General features: G+C 40.3%; 1 protein-coding gene across 5 annotated transcripts in view; it reads right to left on the reverse strand.

Annotated features, from left to right (window-relative positions):
• The window catches only part of LOC146498526 (protein NLRC3-like), a 75,524-nt gene that overhangs the window by 15,512 nt on the left and 46,766 nt on the right, over positions 1–13,246 (reverse strand). The window lies entirely within an intron of this gene.

Genomic DNA, 13,246 nt, shown 5'->3' on the forward strand with positions numbered 1-13,246 from the left:
ATCTCGTTAACTCATTAACTGATTAACACCAACAATTATTTTATCGCACATTAACACAGTTTTTAAAATCATGATTATTGTGAAAGTGCTCACCGGCTCTGAATATAAAAGCCATGGGTCACAGGAGGGATGTTGATCAGTGCTGGCTTGAAATGGGTGTCATTATGCGTCTCAGCCAATGAGAGCATTGAGGGTGGGCCTAATACTACTGTAGCGCTCACATGACCCAGGACAGAAAGAAAGGGGCGGGGACAGAAACATGGAGACAGGTACAGATCTTTAACATGTTCATTTTAAACTATTCCAGGAGGCAGCGTTGATACAACTAAAGTTATCTGGAAGCAAAGTTGAGTTTTTTATTGTCGGAGTACTTCATGTCTGAAGTATCACTTAAATGCATTACACGCTGTTGATGGCAGCAAACAAACCACACAAACAAACAGAGGTGGGAGGCTTGGGCAGACTACGTAGATTCAGCTTGTGGGAGGAGTCTAGATAAACCAAAGAAAGACAAGCTAACAAACGCCACAGTGACGTGGATAGCTACAAACTGCAGGCTGATTAGTGTTGTTGAAGAAGTCGGTCTGAGGAACGTTCTTAGGATCAACAAATGACGGCATGTATAAGCCTCCCTCAAGACGCACCATCACAAGAAGAACACATGAGCTGTAGAAAAAGGAGAGACTACGAAAGCCACAGCGTTACAACGTGCACCAGCTGTTGGTCTCTCTGGAGACTACTGGGCGTGGCTGGGTAACCATGGTTACCTGGGAGTTACAGTACATGATATTAATGAAGAGAGGGAGCTGCGTTCTATAGCAAACGATTTGTTATGAGGTAATCAGCTGATCTTACTTTAACCGGAAGCCCTTCACAATAATTGCAAAGTCTTTATTTTGTCCAACTACCATCAGTTCGTCTGTACTGATGGTAACTTAAAGTCACACTAATGCCGTTTAGTTTGTATATAGTGTAAGTAGTAGAAGTGTACTACAGTACTCTGATCACTGATAGGATAGATTTATGTAGATATACACCTTTGTGTTTAACATTACTGCATTATAGTACTGTGATCTTTGTCCTTATATATGGTTATGTTAGCTATACTGACGTATGCATCTAACTGGATATGTATCTTATCTATTCATCTTATTTGTCATGCATTTGCATTGTGTACTTCCTTTTTGTAAGAAAACCACACACGTGATCACAGCCACAAGAATCAATCAGTGAAAGAATAAAGTGCTTCAAACCGAACCTTAAGCTCCTTATTCCACACGCTGGGATCATTTGGCCTTCAGTGGTGTTCTGGCTGACACACCGGAGTGACCGGAGTGCTAAAGAGTGAATCAGACACACCAGTGTCATCCCTGATATCTCCACTACATTTAATCGTCCTTCAGCTTGTGGCTGCAGTTAGCTGATCTGCTAGTTAGCCGGTGTGCTATTTAGCCGCTGTGCTAGTTAGCCGGTTCACTAGTCAGCTGGTGTGCTAGTTAGCCGGTTCGCTAGTTAGCTGATCTGCTAGTTAGCTGATCTGCTAGTTAGCCGCTGTGCTAGTTAGCCGGTTCGCTAGTTAGCCGGTTCGCTGACGGTTCACTAGTCAGCTGGTCTGCTAGTCAGCTGGTGTGCTAGTTAGCCGGTTCGCTAGTCAGCTGGTGTGCTAGTTAGCCGGTTCACTAGTCAGCTGGTGTGCTAGTTAGCCGGTTCACTAGTCAGCTGGTCTGACTAACTAACAGGTCTCTCTAAACTGTGTGAGCAGCTTTCGTGGCCGCTCTGTGTTACTCTCTAGCCTCTATTTAACTCAGTCCTCTCAGTTTTTTCCTCCTTACGAACTAGAAAACCTTCTTTTTCAGCTTCTCCACACCTGAGCTGTGGCTAAGCTACCAGCATGCAGGTCCGGTGTATCTCACTCAACAGTTACACTCGTCACCCAGACTAACAACACTCCACATGTTCACCACTAGGAGGTGCTAAAAGATCACATACAGTGAGATTATCAGTAAATGTCTGCTGTGTCTGACAGTGACTTGGGTTTTTACTAACAGGCTACATGAGTAGGATTAGCTGCAGTTCCATCTTTGTAAAAGAGACTCAGCAGATTCGTACCAAACAGAAACATTTCTACTTTTTCTGCAGCACCAGCTGAATGCAAGGAGCCTAAACTCCAGTGACAATGAGACACATACAGTGTGACTGCTGTGACTTTACAGCTGGGCCTCATTCACTGACATTAGTCAGATATGACTGAATCTATATCACACTTAAAGCTTTCTGTAAATGAAAGAATCACTGAAAACGAGGCACTTCAGTCGATTTTAAACACAAACTCTGAACATAACCTGATCCAGACCAGGTTATAGGTTCAGCATCAGTAACCACGGTGATGTAGCCAAGTAAATACAGAGCTAGACAGAGACAGACAATTTAGGCTCACAATCACTCCAGTTAACCCAGCATGCATGTTGTTGGACTGTGGGAGGAAGCAGAGAACCTGAAGACAACCTACACAGGCCACACTATCACCCTTATTTACAGAATTATAATTTAATTAGGTGATAAAGTAAATAAAATAAATATTTTAATAAAAAAATATTCATAAATGAAATATTATTCAAGTAAGTAAGTAAAATATATTTATATAGCACATAATCTCGTTTGTATAGAAATGTCTTCAGCTGCTTTTTCAAAGAGTCAGTGGAGTCTAGACAGCATAAAGACAACAGCAGGAATTTCCACAGCCTCGGTGCCTGAAAACTCAATCCCCACGTGTGTCTGTGGGACCAACAGTGACCTCTGACCTAAAGACCTAAGTGCTCAGGATGAAGCATGAGGTTTCAACAGGTCAGAGATGCACTGAGGAGCTTCACCATGTATAGCTCTAAAAGTTATGACTTAAATGTTAAAATGAACCCTAAAATTTAGTGGCACCCAATGAAGAGAAGCCAAAACTGGAGTAATGTGTGCCCTCTTGTTTGTGCCAGTTAAAAGTCTCGCCGCAGCATTCTGTACAGTGTGAAGCTCCAGAACTGATTTGTTGAGACACGTAAAAAGACCATTACAATAATCCAAGTGAGAAGAGATAAAAGCATGAATCATCTCAAGTTCTGCCTTTGACACCAGTCTGAGTTTAGAAATGTTTCTTAGATGATAAAAACAGCTTCGAACCAGTTGTTTAGAGAGTTTCTCAAGCAACATTGAACTGTCGAATATAACACCTAAGTTTCTGAGACTCGATTTAATGGAAGGGCCTAAAAACTGATCTGCTGCCTAATTTCTGAAGACATGTGATCAATCAATCAAAGTTTCTGTTTTATCCGTATTAAACTGGGGGAAGTTGAAGTTTAACAATTGTTTGACTCCTGACAGACAATTATTTAAACAAGAAAATGTATCAAACTGAGAATCTTTGAAAGAACAGTATAACTGAATGTCATCAGTGTAGAGATGATAAGACGCCTGATAATTTGGCCTGGAGCAGGGGTGGGGAACTCCAGGCCTCGAGGGCCGGTGTCCTGCAGGTTTTAGGTCTCACCCTGGGTCAACACACCTGAATCACATGATTAGTTCATTCCCAGGCCTCTGGAGAACTTCAGGACATGTTGAGGAGGAATTTAACCATTTAAATCAGATGTGATGGATCAAGGAAACATCTAAGACCTGCAGGACACCGGCCCTCGAGGCCTGGAGTTGGACACCTGTGGCCCAGAGGAAGTATATAAAGGAAAAAGAGAATCTGACCTAAAACAGATCCTTGAGGTACCCCAGAAGGCAGAACTGATGTTTCAGACAACACATGATTCATACAGACAGTCAAAGATCTCTCAGATAGAAACGACTGAAACCATTTTAAAGCAACACCAGTAATCCTGAACAAGTCCTTCGGCCTATTTATCATGATGCTGTGATCAACAGTATCAAAAGCAGAGGTGAGATCCAACTCGGTGTACTCTCCAGAGTCTGCTGCCATCAGAATGTCACCACACACTTTAAGTTAAGCTATTTCAGTGGAGGACAGTTTACAGAAACCAGACTGGAAAATGTCCACAACATTGTTTTTCTCCAGAAAGTCGTTAAGTTGTTCTGTAACTGTTTTTTCCAAGATCTTTGACACCAAAGGTCATTTTAATATTGGCCTGTAACTGCTTGGAAGAGATGGGTCCAAATTTGGTTTCATTAATATTGGTTCAACGACAGCTTGTTTAAAACTGAGCCAGCATGAAGAGAAGTATTAAATATGTCCAGAATATAGGGGCCAATAGAGTCAAACACACTAATGAAAAGTGGTGTAGGAATTACATCAAGGTGGCTTCAAGTCAGTTTCATTTGACCAAGCAGAGCACTGACGTCCTGTAAGGTGACAGGAGTAAAAGAGGAGCAGGTATCAGAAGTAAGCAACATGTCAGTGTGATACTGGGAGGATGATGGAGAAATATTAGAGCTGATGGCAGCGACCTTATTTACAAAATAGTTCAAAGATTCATTACAATCAGATTTAGTATAGACTGGTACACGAGGAATATCAGGAGAGACCATTTTCATAATTTTATCAAACAACACTTTGGGATTGTTCTTTTTTGAAGCTATTAGATTTGAAAAATATTCAGTTCCAGCTTTTTTTTTAATCATGTTATTAAGTGAGGATATTGATTCCTTGAGATGTACTCGATGAACCTCAAGCTTGGAAGCCTTTCATAAATGTTCTAACTTGCCACAATATCTCCTGAAATTTTGAGTATTTTCATTTATCCAGGGATAGATAGAAGAAGAATAGACAACACTTTGCTTCAGAGGTGCCACTGTATCTAAATAAAATGGACAAAGTGTTGTCTCCAGGAGTTTAGCTTATTTAGAGTGGCCAGGTACGGTGGGTGTGCTCCGGTTAAAGAACATGGAGGCAGACTTCCAAGTTCAGGTGATTTATTAGGTCTGTAGTGATGATACATAAAGTGAACCATATGTAAAGCACGCGTCAAACATTCAATGCACCCAAACATAGATCCACAATTACACAAGGAAACTGTGCTCAGCACTCACAGGTACCAACACCTCAACAATCACTGCACACAAGGTTACAACTAGTGATGTTCGATTCGTGAACGAATCGTTCAATACTCGAGAATCACTTTACTGACTCGTGAATCATAATTCCCAAGCCCAACTGACTCACTGACTCATTCCTGTTGCTGTTAGCAAACTAATTCCATTAGTTGAAATGTATCTAGCTTATAATTAAAATTGTGGGGGGGGGGGACAACAACAGCCAGTTTCTTAACAAAAGCATTTCTGCTCTGAACTGGAAGAAAAAACCCTGAGTAGAAGCTCACATGAAGAAAATAGCTCCTCAGTTCACAGTAGCATCACTCTGCTAACATGCTAACAGCACATATGAGCTACTCACCCCCTCCCTTCCTGTGCTGAATCATGGAGCGAACGAATCTCTCACTCACTCACCCCTCCCTCTGGGCTCACAGCTTCTTCTTCTTCTTGGTTGGCAACCAATGTTAAGGCGCATTACCGCCCCCTGGCTCACAGCTATGGAACGCCAGGACTGCGATAATGAATTAATTAAATACGCCATTAAATAATTAATTAAATGTGGCAATAATTAATTAAAATGGGAAATAATTAATTAAATAAATAGTTATGACACATGTAATTAATTAACTATTGACACATTTAATTAATTATTTATGTATTTCACATTTTAATTAATTGACACATTTAATTAATTAATTATTGACACATTTAATTAATTATTTAATGATATATTTATTTATTTCATTTTGGCAGTCCTGGCGCCTGGCTCTCACCATGAAATAATTTTATCTGTCAGCCTCACCCATCAAACTCAGGGGGCGGGGCTAACGCTGATCGACTCAAAACCATTGCTTTGGCCTGGTGGCCATTGTTTTTAGCACACAACAACCAGCATGTGGAAACTAACAGAACTGAACTTTGAAAAACCCTGTTTGTGTGTCACCAAATACAGTTTTAATATTTTTTTAGCTGAGAATGTAGCGGTTTAATCTTCATGTGTCTGGTCGGTTTGTCAAGATACAGCCTCTTTGCAAAAGTGCTTCGATGATTTCGGAGATGTCTGCCCAGTCTCACGGCAAAGCGGGGGATAGACCCGCTCGCCTCGCAAGCAATCGAGCTGTTATTACCACCGACAAAGCGCAGGCCCCGGTACACAGTTGTAATAAACCCCACTGACACGGACTTCTTTTACTGAGGTTATATTTATCAGGGTTTTATTTCCTGATGTTTTTATGTGTCCTACGTGTTTCAGTCGCCAATTCTGAATTATAACTAACATTAAAAACATGTTTAAGGAGGAGAGAGAGCAAATAAATTCGATTAACAGCTGATCTTTGGGTTTTTGTTCAGTCATCAGCGTGACCTGATAAACACATAAAAGAGATAACGTTGGTGTTTCCGTCATGTAGTAACTGCTGGCTTTAACTGTACAAAGGTTGTTCGACACTATGACACACATACAGACTTCATGATGTTCGGCTAATATTTTTATTGTGAATATTAATCATGAGGGTAAACGGACCTGTACACCACAGAGCGAGGTCAGCATGTCCACGATATCTTCAGCTCTCTGAGGTAACACAGAGTTTCCCAGCTGACTAATCTAACTGTCATCTACGAATAATTCACGGCTCATATCAATATGATTTTACAGAAAAGCATCCTTAATACTGCCAACTATTCCAGAGACGTGAACATCTACAGCATAAAGAACACACAAATATAGCAGTCTAACAACACTGTAACAGAGATGAACCGTCAGTTTGTCACAGATCAAAGTGGAATGAAAGCGATTGGTTGAACAGGTGTGATCTGTGTTTTCTGCATTTTCATCAGCGTAAGAGACTCAGCAGCAGATTAGAATAACAGTTATACATTTAATAAATCACCAAATGAACGCAAGAAACGAGCAAACCTGTTCAGACAGTTTGAGTTTGTGTTCCCTCAGCTGCAGACTCGCTGCTGTTTAAATGTTTGAGAGGAAGATTAGATATAAAGCAAACGTCAAACATAGACTCAGTCTGCGTTCACATTTGATATGAGGCCAGGACGGATAATGGCTGTGTCCTGTTTTAAGATCATACATGTAAAATTGTTGTCTGACCTCCGTCGATCCAGCCGCTCAGAGTTAACTGAAGTTAACTTGGATAAATGATTGTTAAGGAGTATCACAGATAACACCCACGTGAGCTGTGTGACTGTTCACCACTACACTGAAATCAGTAGCTATTACTGAAATACACGTGCTATTTCATAAACTATGATATAAATAGGGAGGTCCTACTAACGTGTTTAGTTTTAAAGGACACCTTCCTGCCTTTAAATGGACTGGTAAATGGACTGGTTCTTATATAGCGCTTTTCTACTCTTCTGAGCACTCAAAGCGCTTTACACAACTTGTGCATTCACCCATTCACACCCATTCGCACAAGCACATTGATCTAAGTGCATTCTAAGTAACATTCACACACATTCATACTCCGATGGATGCATCGGAGAGCAATTTGGGGTTAATATCTTGCCCAAGGATATTTGGCATGCAGACTAGGGGAAGCCAGGAATCGAACCACCAACCTTCCGATCAGTAGATGACCTGCTCTACCACCTGAGCTACAGCCACCCTTTAGTCTCATTCATGAGCAGTATTAGTTTTCTTCTAACATCCAGAAGTCTGCACCATGTGTTTCATAGTTTGTAACAAACCTTTGACAGTTAAACATAACATGACCGAAAAAGCAAAAAAATAAATAAATGAATAAAAAGAGAGAAAAAAAATCACACAAATTATATGTTAACCTCATTTATTTTTAGTTAAGTAAACTCTAAAAATTCTAACAGATTGCTGGTGCTTAGAATAACTATTAAAAAACAGATGATATAATATTTCTGTCCAGGTTGCAGTCTGCATTATGAACATGTAGTTGGAAACTCTGCTCCTCTCGGTGGAAATGCGCCTTCTCTTTCCTCTTTGTATAAAAACATTTTAAAAGTCAGTTTAATCTCAAAATTCACTGTTAAATCCAAAACACACCAGATAAAGAAAAGCGAATAGTTCAGTCTAACACATGTGCCAGTGAACCATTAAACGTCTGTAAAACGGTGCAGTTATGAAACGTAACTTTAACCTCAGCCAAACCGATTTGCTCAGTTGTAAATAAAACAGCGAAGTAAACGTGACCCGACAGACAAAACCTGAGTGAATTAAGTCCAGCGTTTAACACTGAGAGCTGAAACTCAGGTGAGGTTTCAAAGCTGTGCCGGTGATTGGAAGTGGGTTCGCCTATAAAGTGCTCTGTTGGGAAACAAGCTCCAGCAACTCTGCGCTCGGGAAAAACTATATTTACTTATCTTGTGCAGAAAAATGTGCTGACGTTGCGTAATATCGAGCACCGGCTGCCCAGTTAAACTGTGACTATCACCAGGTAACGTGGGCGTGTTTCTTGAATTAGCAGCAGGTGTTAAACAGCTGACAGGTGAGGAGGAGGATGCATGCAGGTAAACTGAGGGTCTGTTGAGCTGATCGCTGGTTTCGTGAGAAAAATGTCAGCTCGTTCTTTATGTTACAGAAGCACAGAGACACAAGAGCAGGTGGAAAGAGACGATCGTTCGGTGAAAATGAGAATCTGCGAATGCAACACGTGGAACACGGAGAGTGGAATATGTAAACAAACCGGTTAACGTAACCCCCTCGGTGCACTCTGCATGCTGACTGTTAGCAGAGCTACTGAAATCTCTGAAAACATCTGAGCACAAACATGTTCTATGTTGACAACCTGACCAGACGTGAAGATTACAGCGCGACATTCGCGGCTAAAACACTGTTAAAAGTGTAGTTGGTGACAGAAAAACGGGCTATTTTAAAACTACACCATTGCTGCCTGTGATTTGAAATGCATTCTGGGATACCTGGCTGCCCCAAGTCTACACAAGCAATCTAGGATCTAGGATCGACCTGTTTTGACTTACTTTGCACGGCAATCAATCAAATGTTAGAGAAGCTGCATGAGCAGCGTTAACCCCGCCCCCTGCGTTTGATGGGTGAGGTTGACAGATAAAATTATTTCATGATGAGAGCCAGGCGCCAGGACTGCCAAAATGAAATAAATAAATATATCATTAAATAATTAATTAAATGTGTCATTAATTAATTAATTACATGTGTCATAACTATTTATTTAATTAATTAATTCCAATTTTAATTAATTATTGACACATTTAATTAATTATTTAAAGGTGTATTTAATTAATTCATTATGGCAGTCCTGGCGTTCCATACACAGCTCAGTGGACATTTAGATGAGAAAATATATATTTGACATATTTAAGGAAAATACTCATAAAATACAAATAAACAAAATAAATGTTTATTAAGCAATTTTGATAGGAAATTGCTTAATTTTAGAAATGCTTTTGCTCTTTTTTGCTCTATAAAATAGTTGTTGTTTTTTTTAGAATCATTCATCTTAGCAGTGGGATTTACATGAAAAGAGAAACAAATTAAGTTTGAGTGAAAATCTACATTTTTTGCACTCTCTGGTCAACTGACTCAGTGAATCAAATGACTCAAAAGCGATTCACTTTGGTGAGTGACTCATTAAAATTCGATTCAGTAAAAAGAATCAAATTTACCATCACTAGTTACAACTAGCATCAATTAGCTTAGCAGCGCATTAGCGTAAGATAGCATTAGCATCCTCGCAAGTGAAGAAACACACTCAATAACATTTGACCTACACAACATCATATAATCAGAACCCACCTTCTGTCATTCACACACAGCAATAAACCAAGGAAACACAGGTTGGCGGTGAGAGGAGAAAAAATACTGAGAACACAGACTAGCAGCCATCGCATGGCCTCGAGTACCTATGTGGTGCGTTCAAGGAGCATCAGCATAGACATGGGGGGTTCAATAATATAGGACATAACAATTTCTACGGCGAAAATACTATCAATGATCATTAAAAGATAAAATACGTAAGTCGAGGTCACTACGAGCCATGCGAGGGTCAAACATGGCAGAGAACCTTTCAGCAGCATCTTGGTTTATAATTCGCCTTTGGATCATCAGTTTAGGAGATGAAGGATCCAAGTAAAATAACAAGTTAAAAAATATGCAGGTATGGTCACTCACATGGACATCCTCCACACATACATCATGTATATTTAAACCCAGGGAGAAAACAAGATCCAGTGTGTGACCCGTTGTATGTGTGGGGCCAGAAACATGCTGCCTAAAGTTAAAAGACTCAGTGACAGTGATGAGCTCAGCAGCAGTGTTACAGGAAGTGTCATCAATATGAAGGCTCAAATCTCCCAACCTTCTCCAATGTAATGATGGATTTCAGAAGGTCGTTAAATTCAGTTAGAAAGACCCCATCAGGTAGAATAAAATACAATAAATGTTTTTTAGAGAACTGACCATCATCTGTGACTCAAATGAAGAAAAGGAGTCCGAGGTCATCAGACTGCATGTGAATCTGTCCTGGTAAACAACAGCGAGTCCTCCACCACGTCCTAAAAGACGCGGAGTTCAGATGACGGAGCAGCCAGCCGGGCAGATTTCCTTCAAGTGGACATAATCAATGTTCCCTCTAAGTTGCGCGTGTGCGCAATCCACTGACACGGTCTCTGCACACAGAAAATCTGCATTGCACACAAAAAACTTAATCTAACCTGAATTGAAATTAAAATGAATACGTTAACAATTCTGTTCTGCAGTGTTAGTCAGTGACTGGCTGCTCCAGTATGGGATTAGAACGATGCCACCTTATCCCATAGTCCAGCCAATGATACGATTCACATCATTATTTATACACAGCTGATCAACGTGGTTGACAGGCTATGACAGCGTCCTCATGTGCAAACACCAGTGTTTTAGCAAAGTGGCTGATGTGAAGTGAAGCCACGTTAATGACAACGTGATCCAGTGATCCAAGGGACCACTCAGGGAGTTTGTGTGTTTTCTCAGACACATGAAACATTAGAGGGAACATTGGACATAATCCTTATTTTGCTGCCACGTCTCAGTCAGACACATCAAATCTAGAGACTCTTTAATAAAGAGATCGCTTAGAATAAATGATTTGTTCGTTATGGAGCGAACGTTAAGCAGGGCCAACCGAGTTGATGACGGTCGAACTGCAAAATCAACAGCTGACTGCAGCAGCACTTGAAATAAAAACCAATGCACCCCTGTGGACCTGCTGGGCAGGGCGGCGACTCCAGAGCTGGGGGAAGCAATGATCGATGAGCAGACATAGCTGTTATCAATAAAAACAGTGAACGTTTGACGGACACACCATGAGCAAACTGCTTTTGAGCCACAGAGCCCAGGTCCCAGGCACCGGCGTAACATATTAACTAAATGTCAGGAGAGGAAGTGGACGCAGGCACCAGGATTCTCCCCACAACCAAGAAGCTAGCTACCTTCTCAGTTTCACCTGGACTTTGGCCCTTGTTCCCCTTTTCCATCTCTTGAGGGTGGAAGTCCTGCGGGTTGTGAACAGTAGCACACCAGAGGAGGAGGAAGAGTTTTTCTGTTCAGCTGTTACAGTAGCTCTCCACTGAATCTTTGATGTTAAACCCTTTAAGACCAACAATAGAACCACGTCCGCTAGAGCTTATCTTTATATTTTTACATGCTGCAGTGGCATTTTTGGGGAGCAGTTCAAGTTGCTATACATCAATACAACCGTTATAGCCCAAATTTTAATAATATGTATGCATTCAGTCCATAGTAACTACATATATAGCAAAAAGTGCAATAAACTACAAAAAAAAATGAAAATTGTTTTGTATATATATTTGTAGTTAGAGAAATTTAAGAGGTTTATCCCTCAAAACTGAAGAACCAAAAAAAAGTTGTACAAAATAGTTTCCAAACACAGGAAATGTAATTTGAGTGTATCCATAGTTTTATTTTTGAGATACACCAATTTTTATATACTGCATGAAAAACAAAAATAAATATTATAATGCGAATTTGCAGGAAAAACTGCAGTGCATCAAAATAAACTATTACCAACTGTGTAATTTGAGTTCTAAACATCCCAGAAACTATACAGAAAAGCACAAACTGAAACATGACTTTTAAAAACACCAGAGTAGGCTTATAAGGCCTTGAAGGTAAAAAACCAAACAACTACAATTTCTGCAAAAATGACGTCACTTCAAGTTTTGGGCAGGTAATGGCGTATACATATGATAGTTCGCGCTGACATCTTTTCCAACTTAGGAAGTGCTATGAACAGCTGATCGGATTGGCAAAGCGTGTTTCTGGCATATTACTTTTTTGTTGCTGCAAGTGCTTTTCATGCAACTTTTGCAAAGCTATGTGTGGAAGAAAACGATGACCTTGGATAAGCTGGATGCATAAGATGTAAGCACAACTCCGGTTTCACATGCAAAAATAAAAATTATTGCGCTAGCTTATGTGGTTGCAGATCTACAGGCATTTAAAAATAGTTGCGCAAAACTGAGTGTTTTCCGCTCTGACTGGCCTTAAAGGGTTAACAGTATCTCCCAATCATATTTTAAAGCAGCAGTAATTAAGTCAGAACACAAAAGAGCAAAAATGACTTTACAAAAAATGATTGACGACAGTGAAAAACTACATTGTTGCCTCCAGCGGGCTGCAGCAGCGGCAAAGCCAAACACAGGTGCCATCTTGTTTGACAGAAGAACACACAGCAGCTACAAGCATAGAGTGCACCACTATTGTTCAAATGGAAGAAATAGAAAACACTCAATAAAACCTTCGACAGCTGAAACTAATGTAGACAATGTCAGGGGAGGAAGTCAAACTGAACGTATGACACCAAGCACGATAACTACCAAAATAAAGCAGGAAAAGTAAACTAAGAAACCCTAAAGCAACTAAACAGAGCAGCTAACAATAAACAAGAAGTCTAAACTATAAAAACACAGAAGCTAACATGCTAACATGGCTAACACTAGCATCACTGTATGTAGCCCGACTCTTCTCACAGCAACATACAACTGTCATGGCTAGACGTCTCACTGATTGGCTCATGTTAGCTTGTGAAAATATAAAGTCCCAGCAGTACCAGCTGTTTTATATACTGTTTAAAATAAGCTAAATGTGCTTATAATGTGTAAATAAAGGCTGAAGCAGCTAGCACTGTTAGCATCAGCACCAAGCCCTGTTACATTCATACAGTTAGAGCAATGGCTCCAATCTACA

The sequence above is a fragment of the Neolamprologus multifasciatus genome, chromosome 18 (genome assembly GCF_963576455.1).
Source record: "Neolamprologus multifasciatus chromosome 18, fNeoMul1.2, whole genome shotgun sequence".
In the NCBI taxonomy this organism is placed as follows: domain Eukaryota; kingdom Metazoa; phylum Chordata; class Actinopteri; order Cichliformes; family Cichlidae; genus Neolamprologus; species Neolamprologus multifasciatus.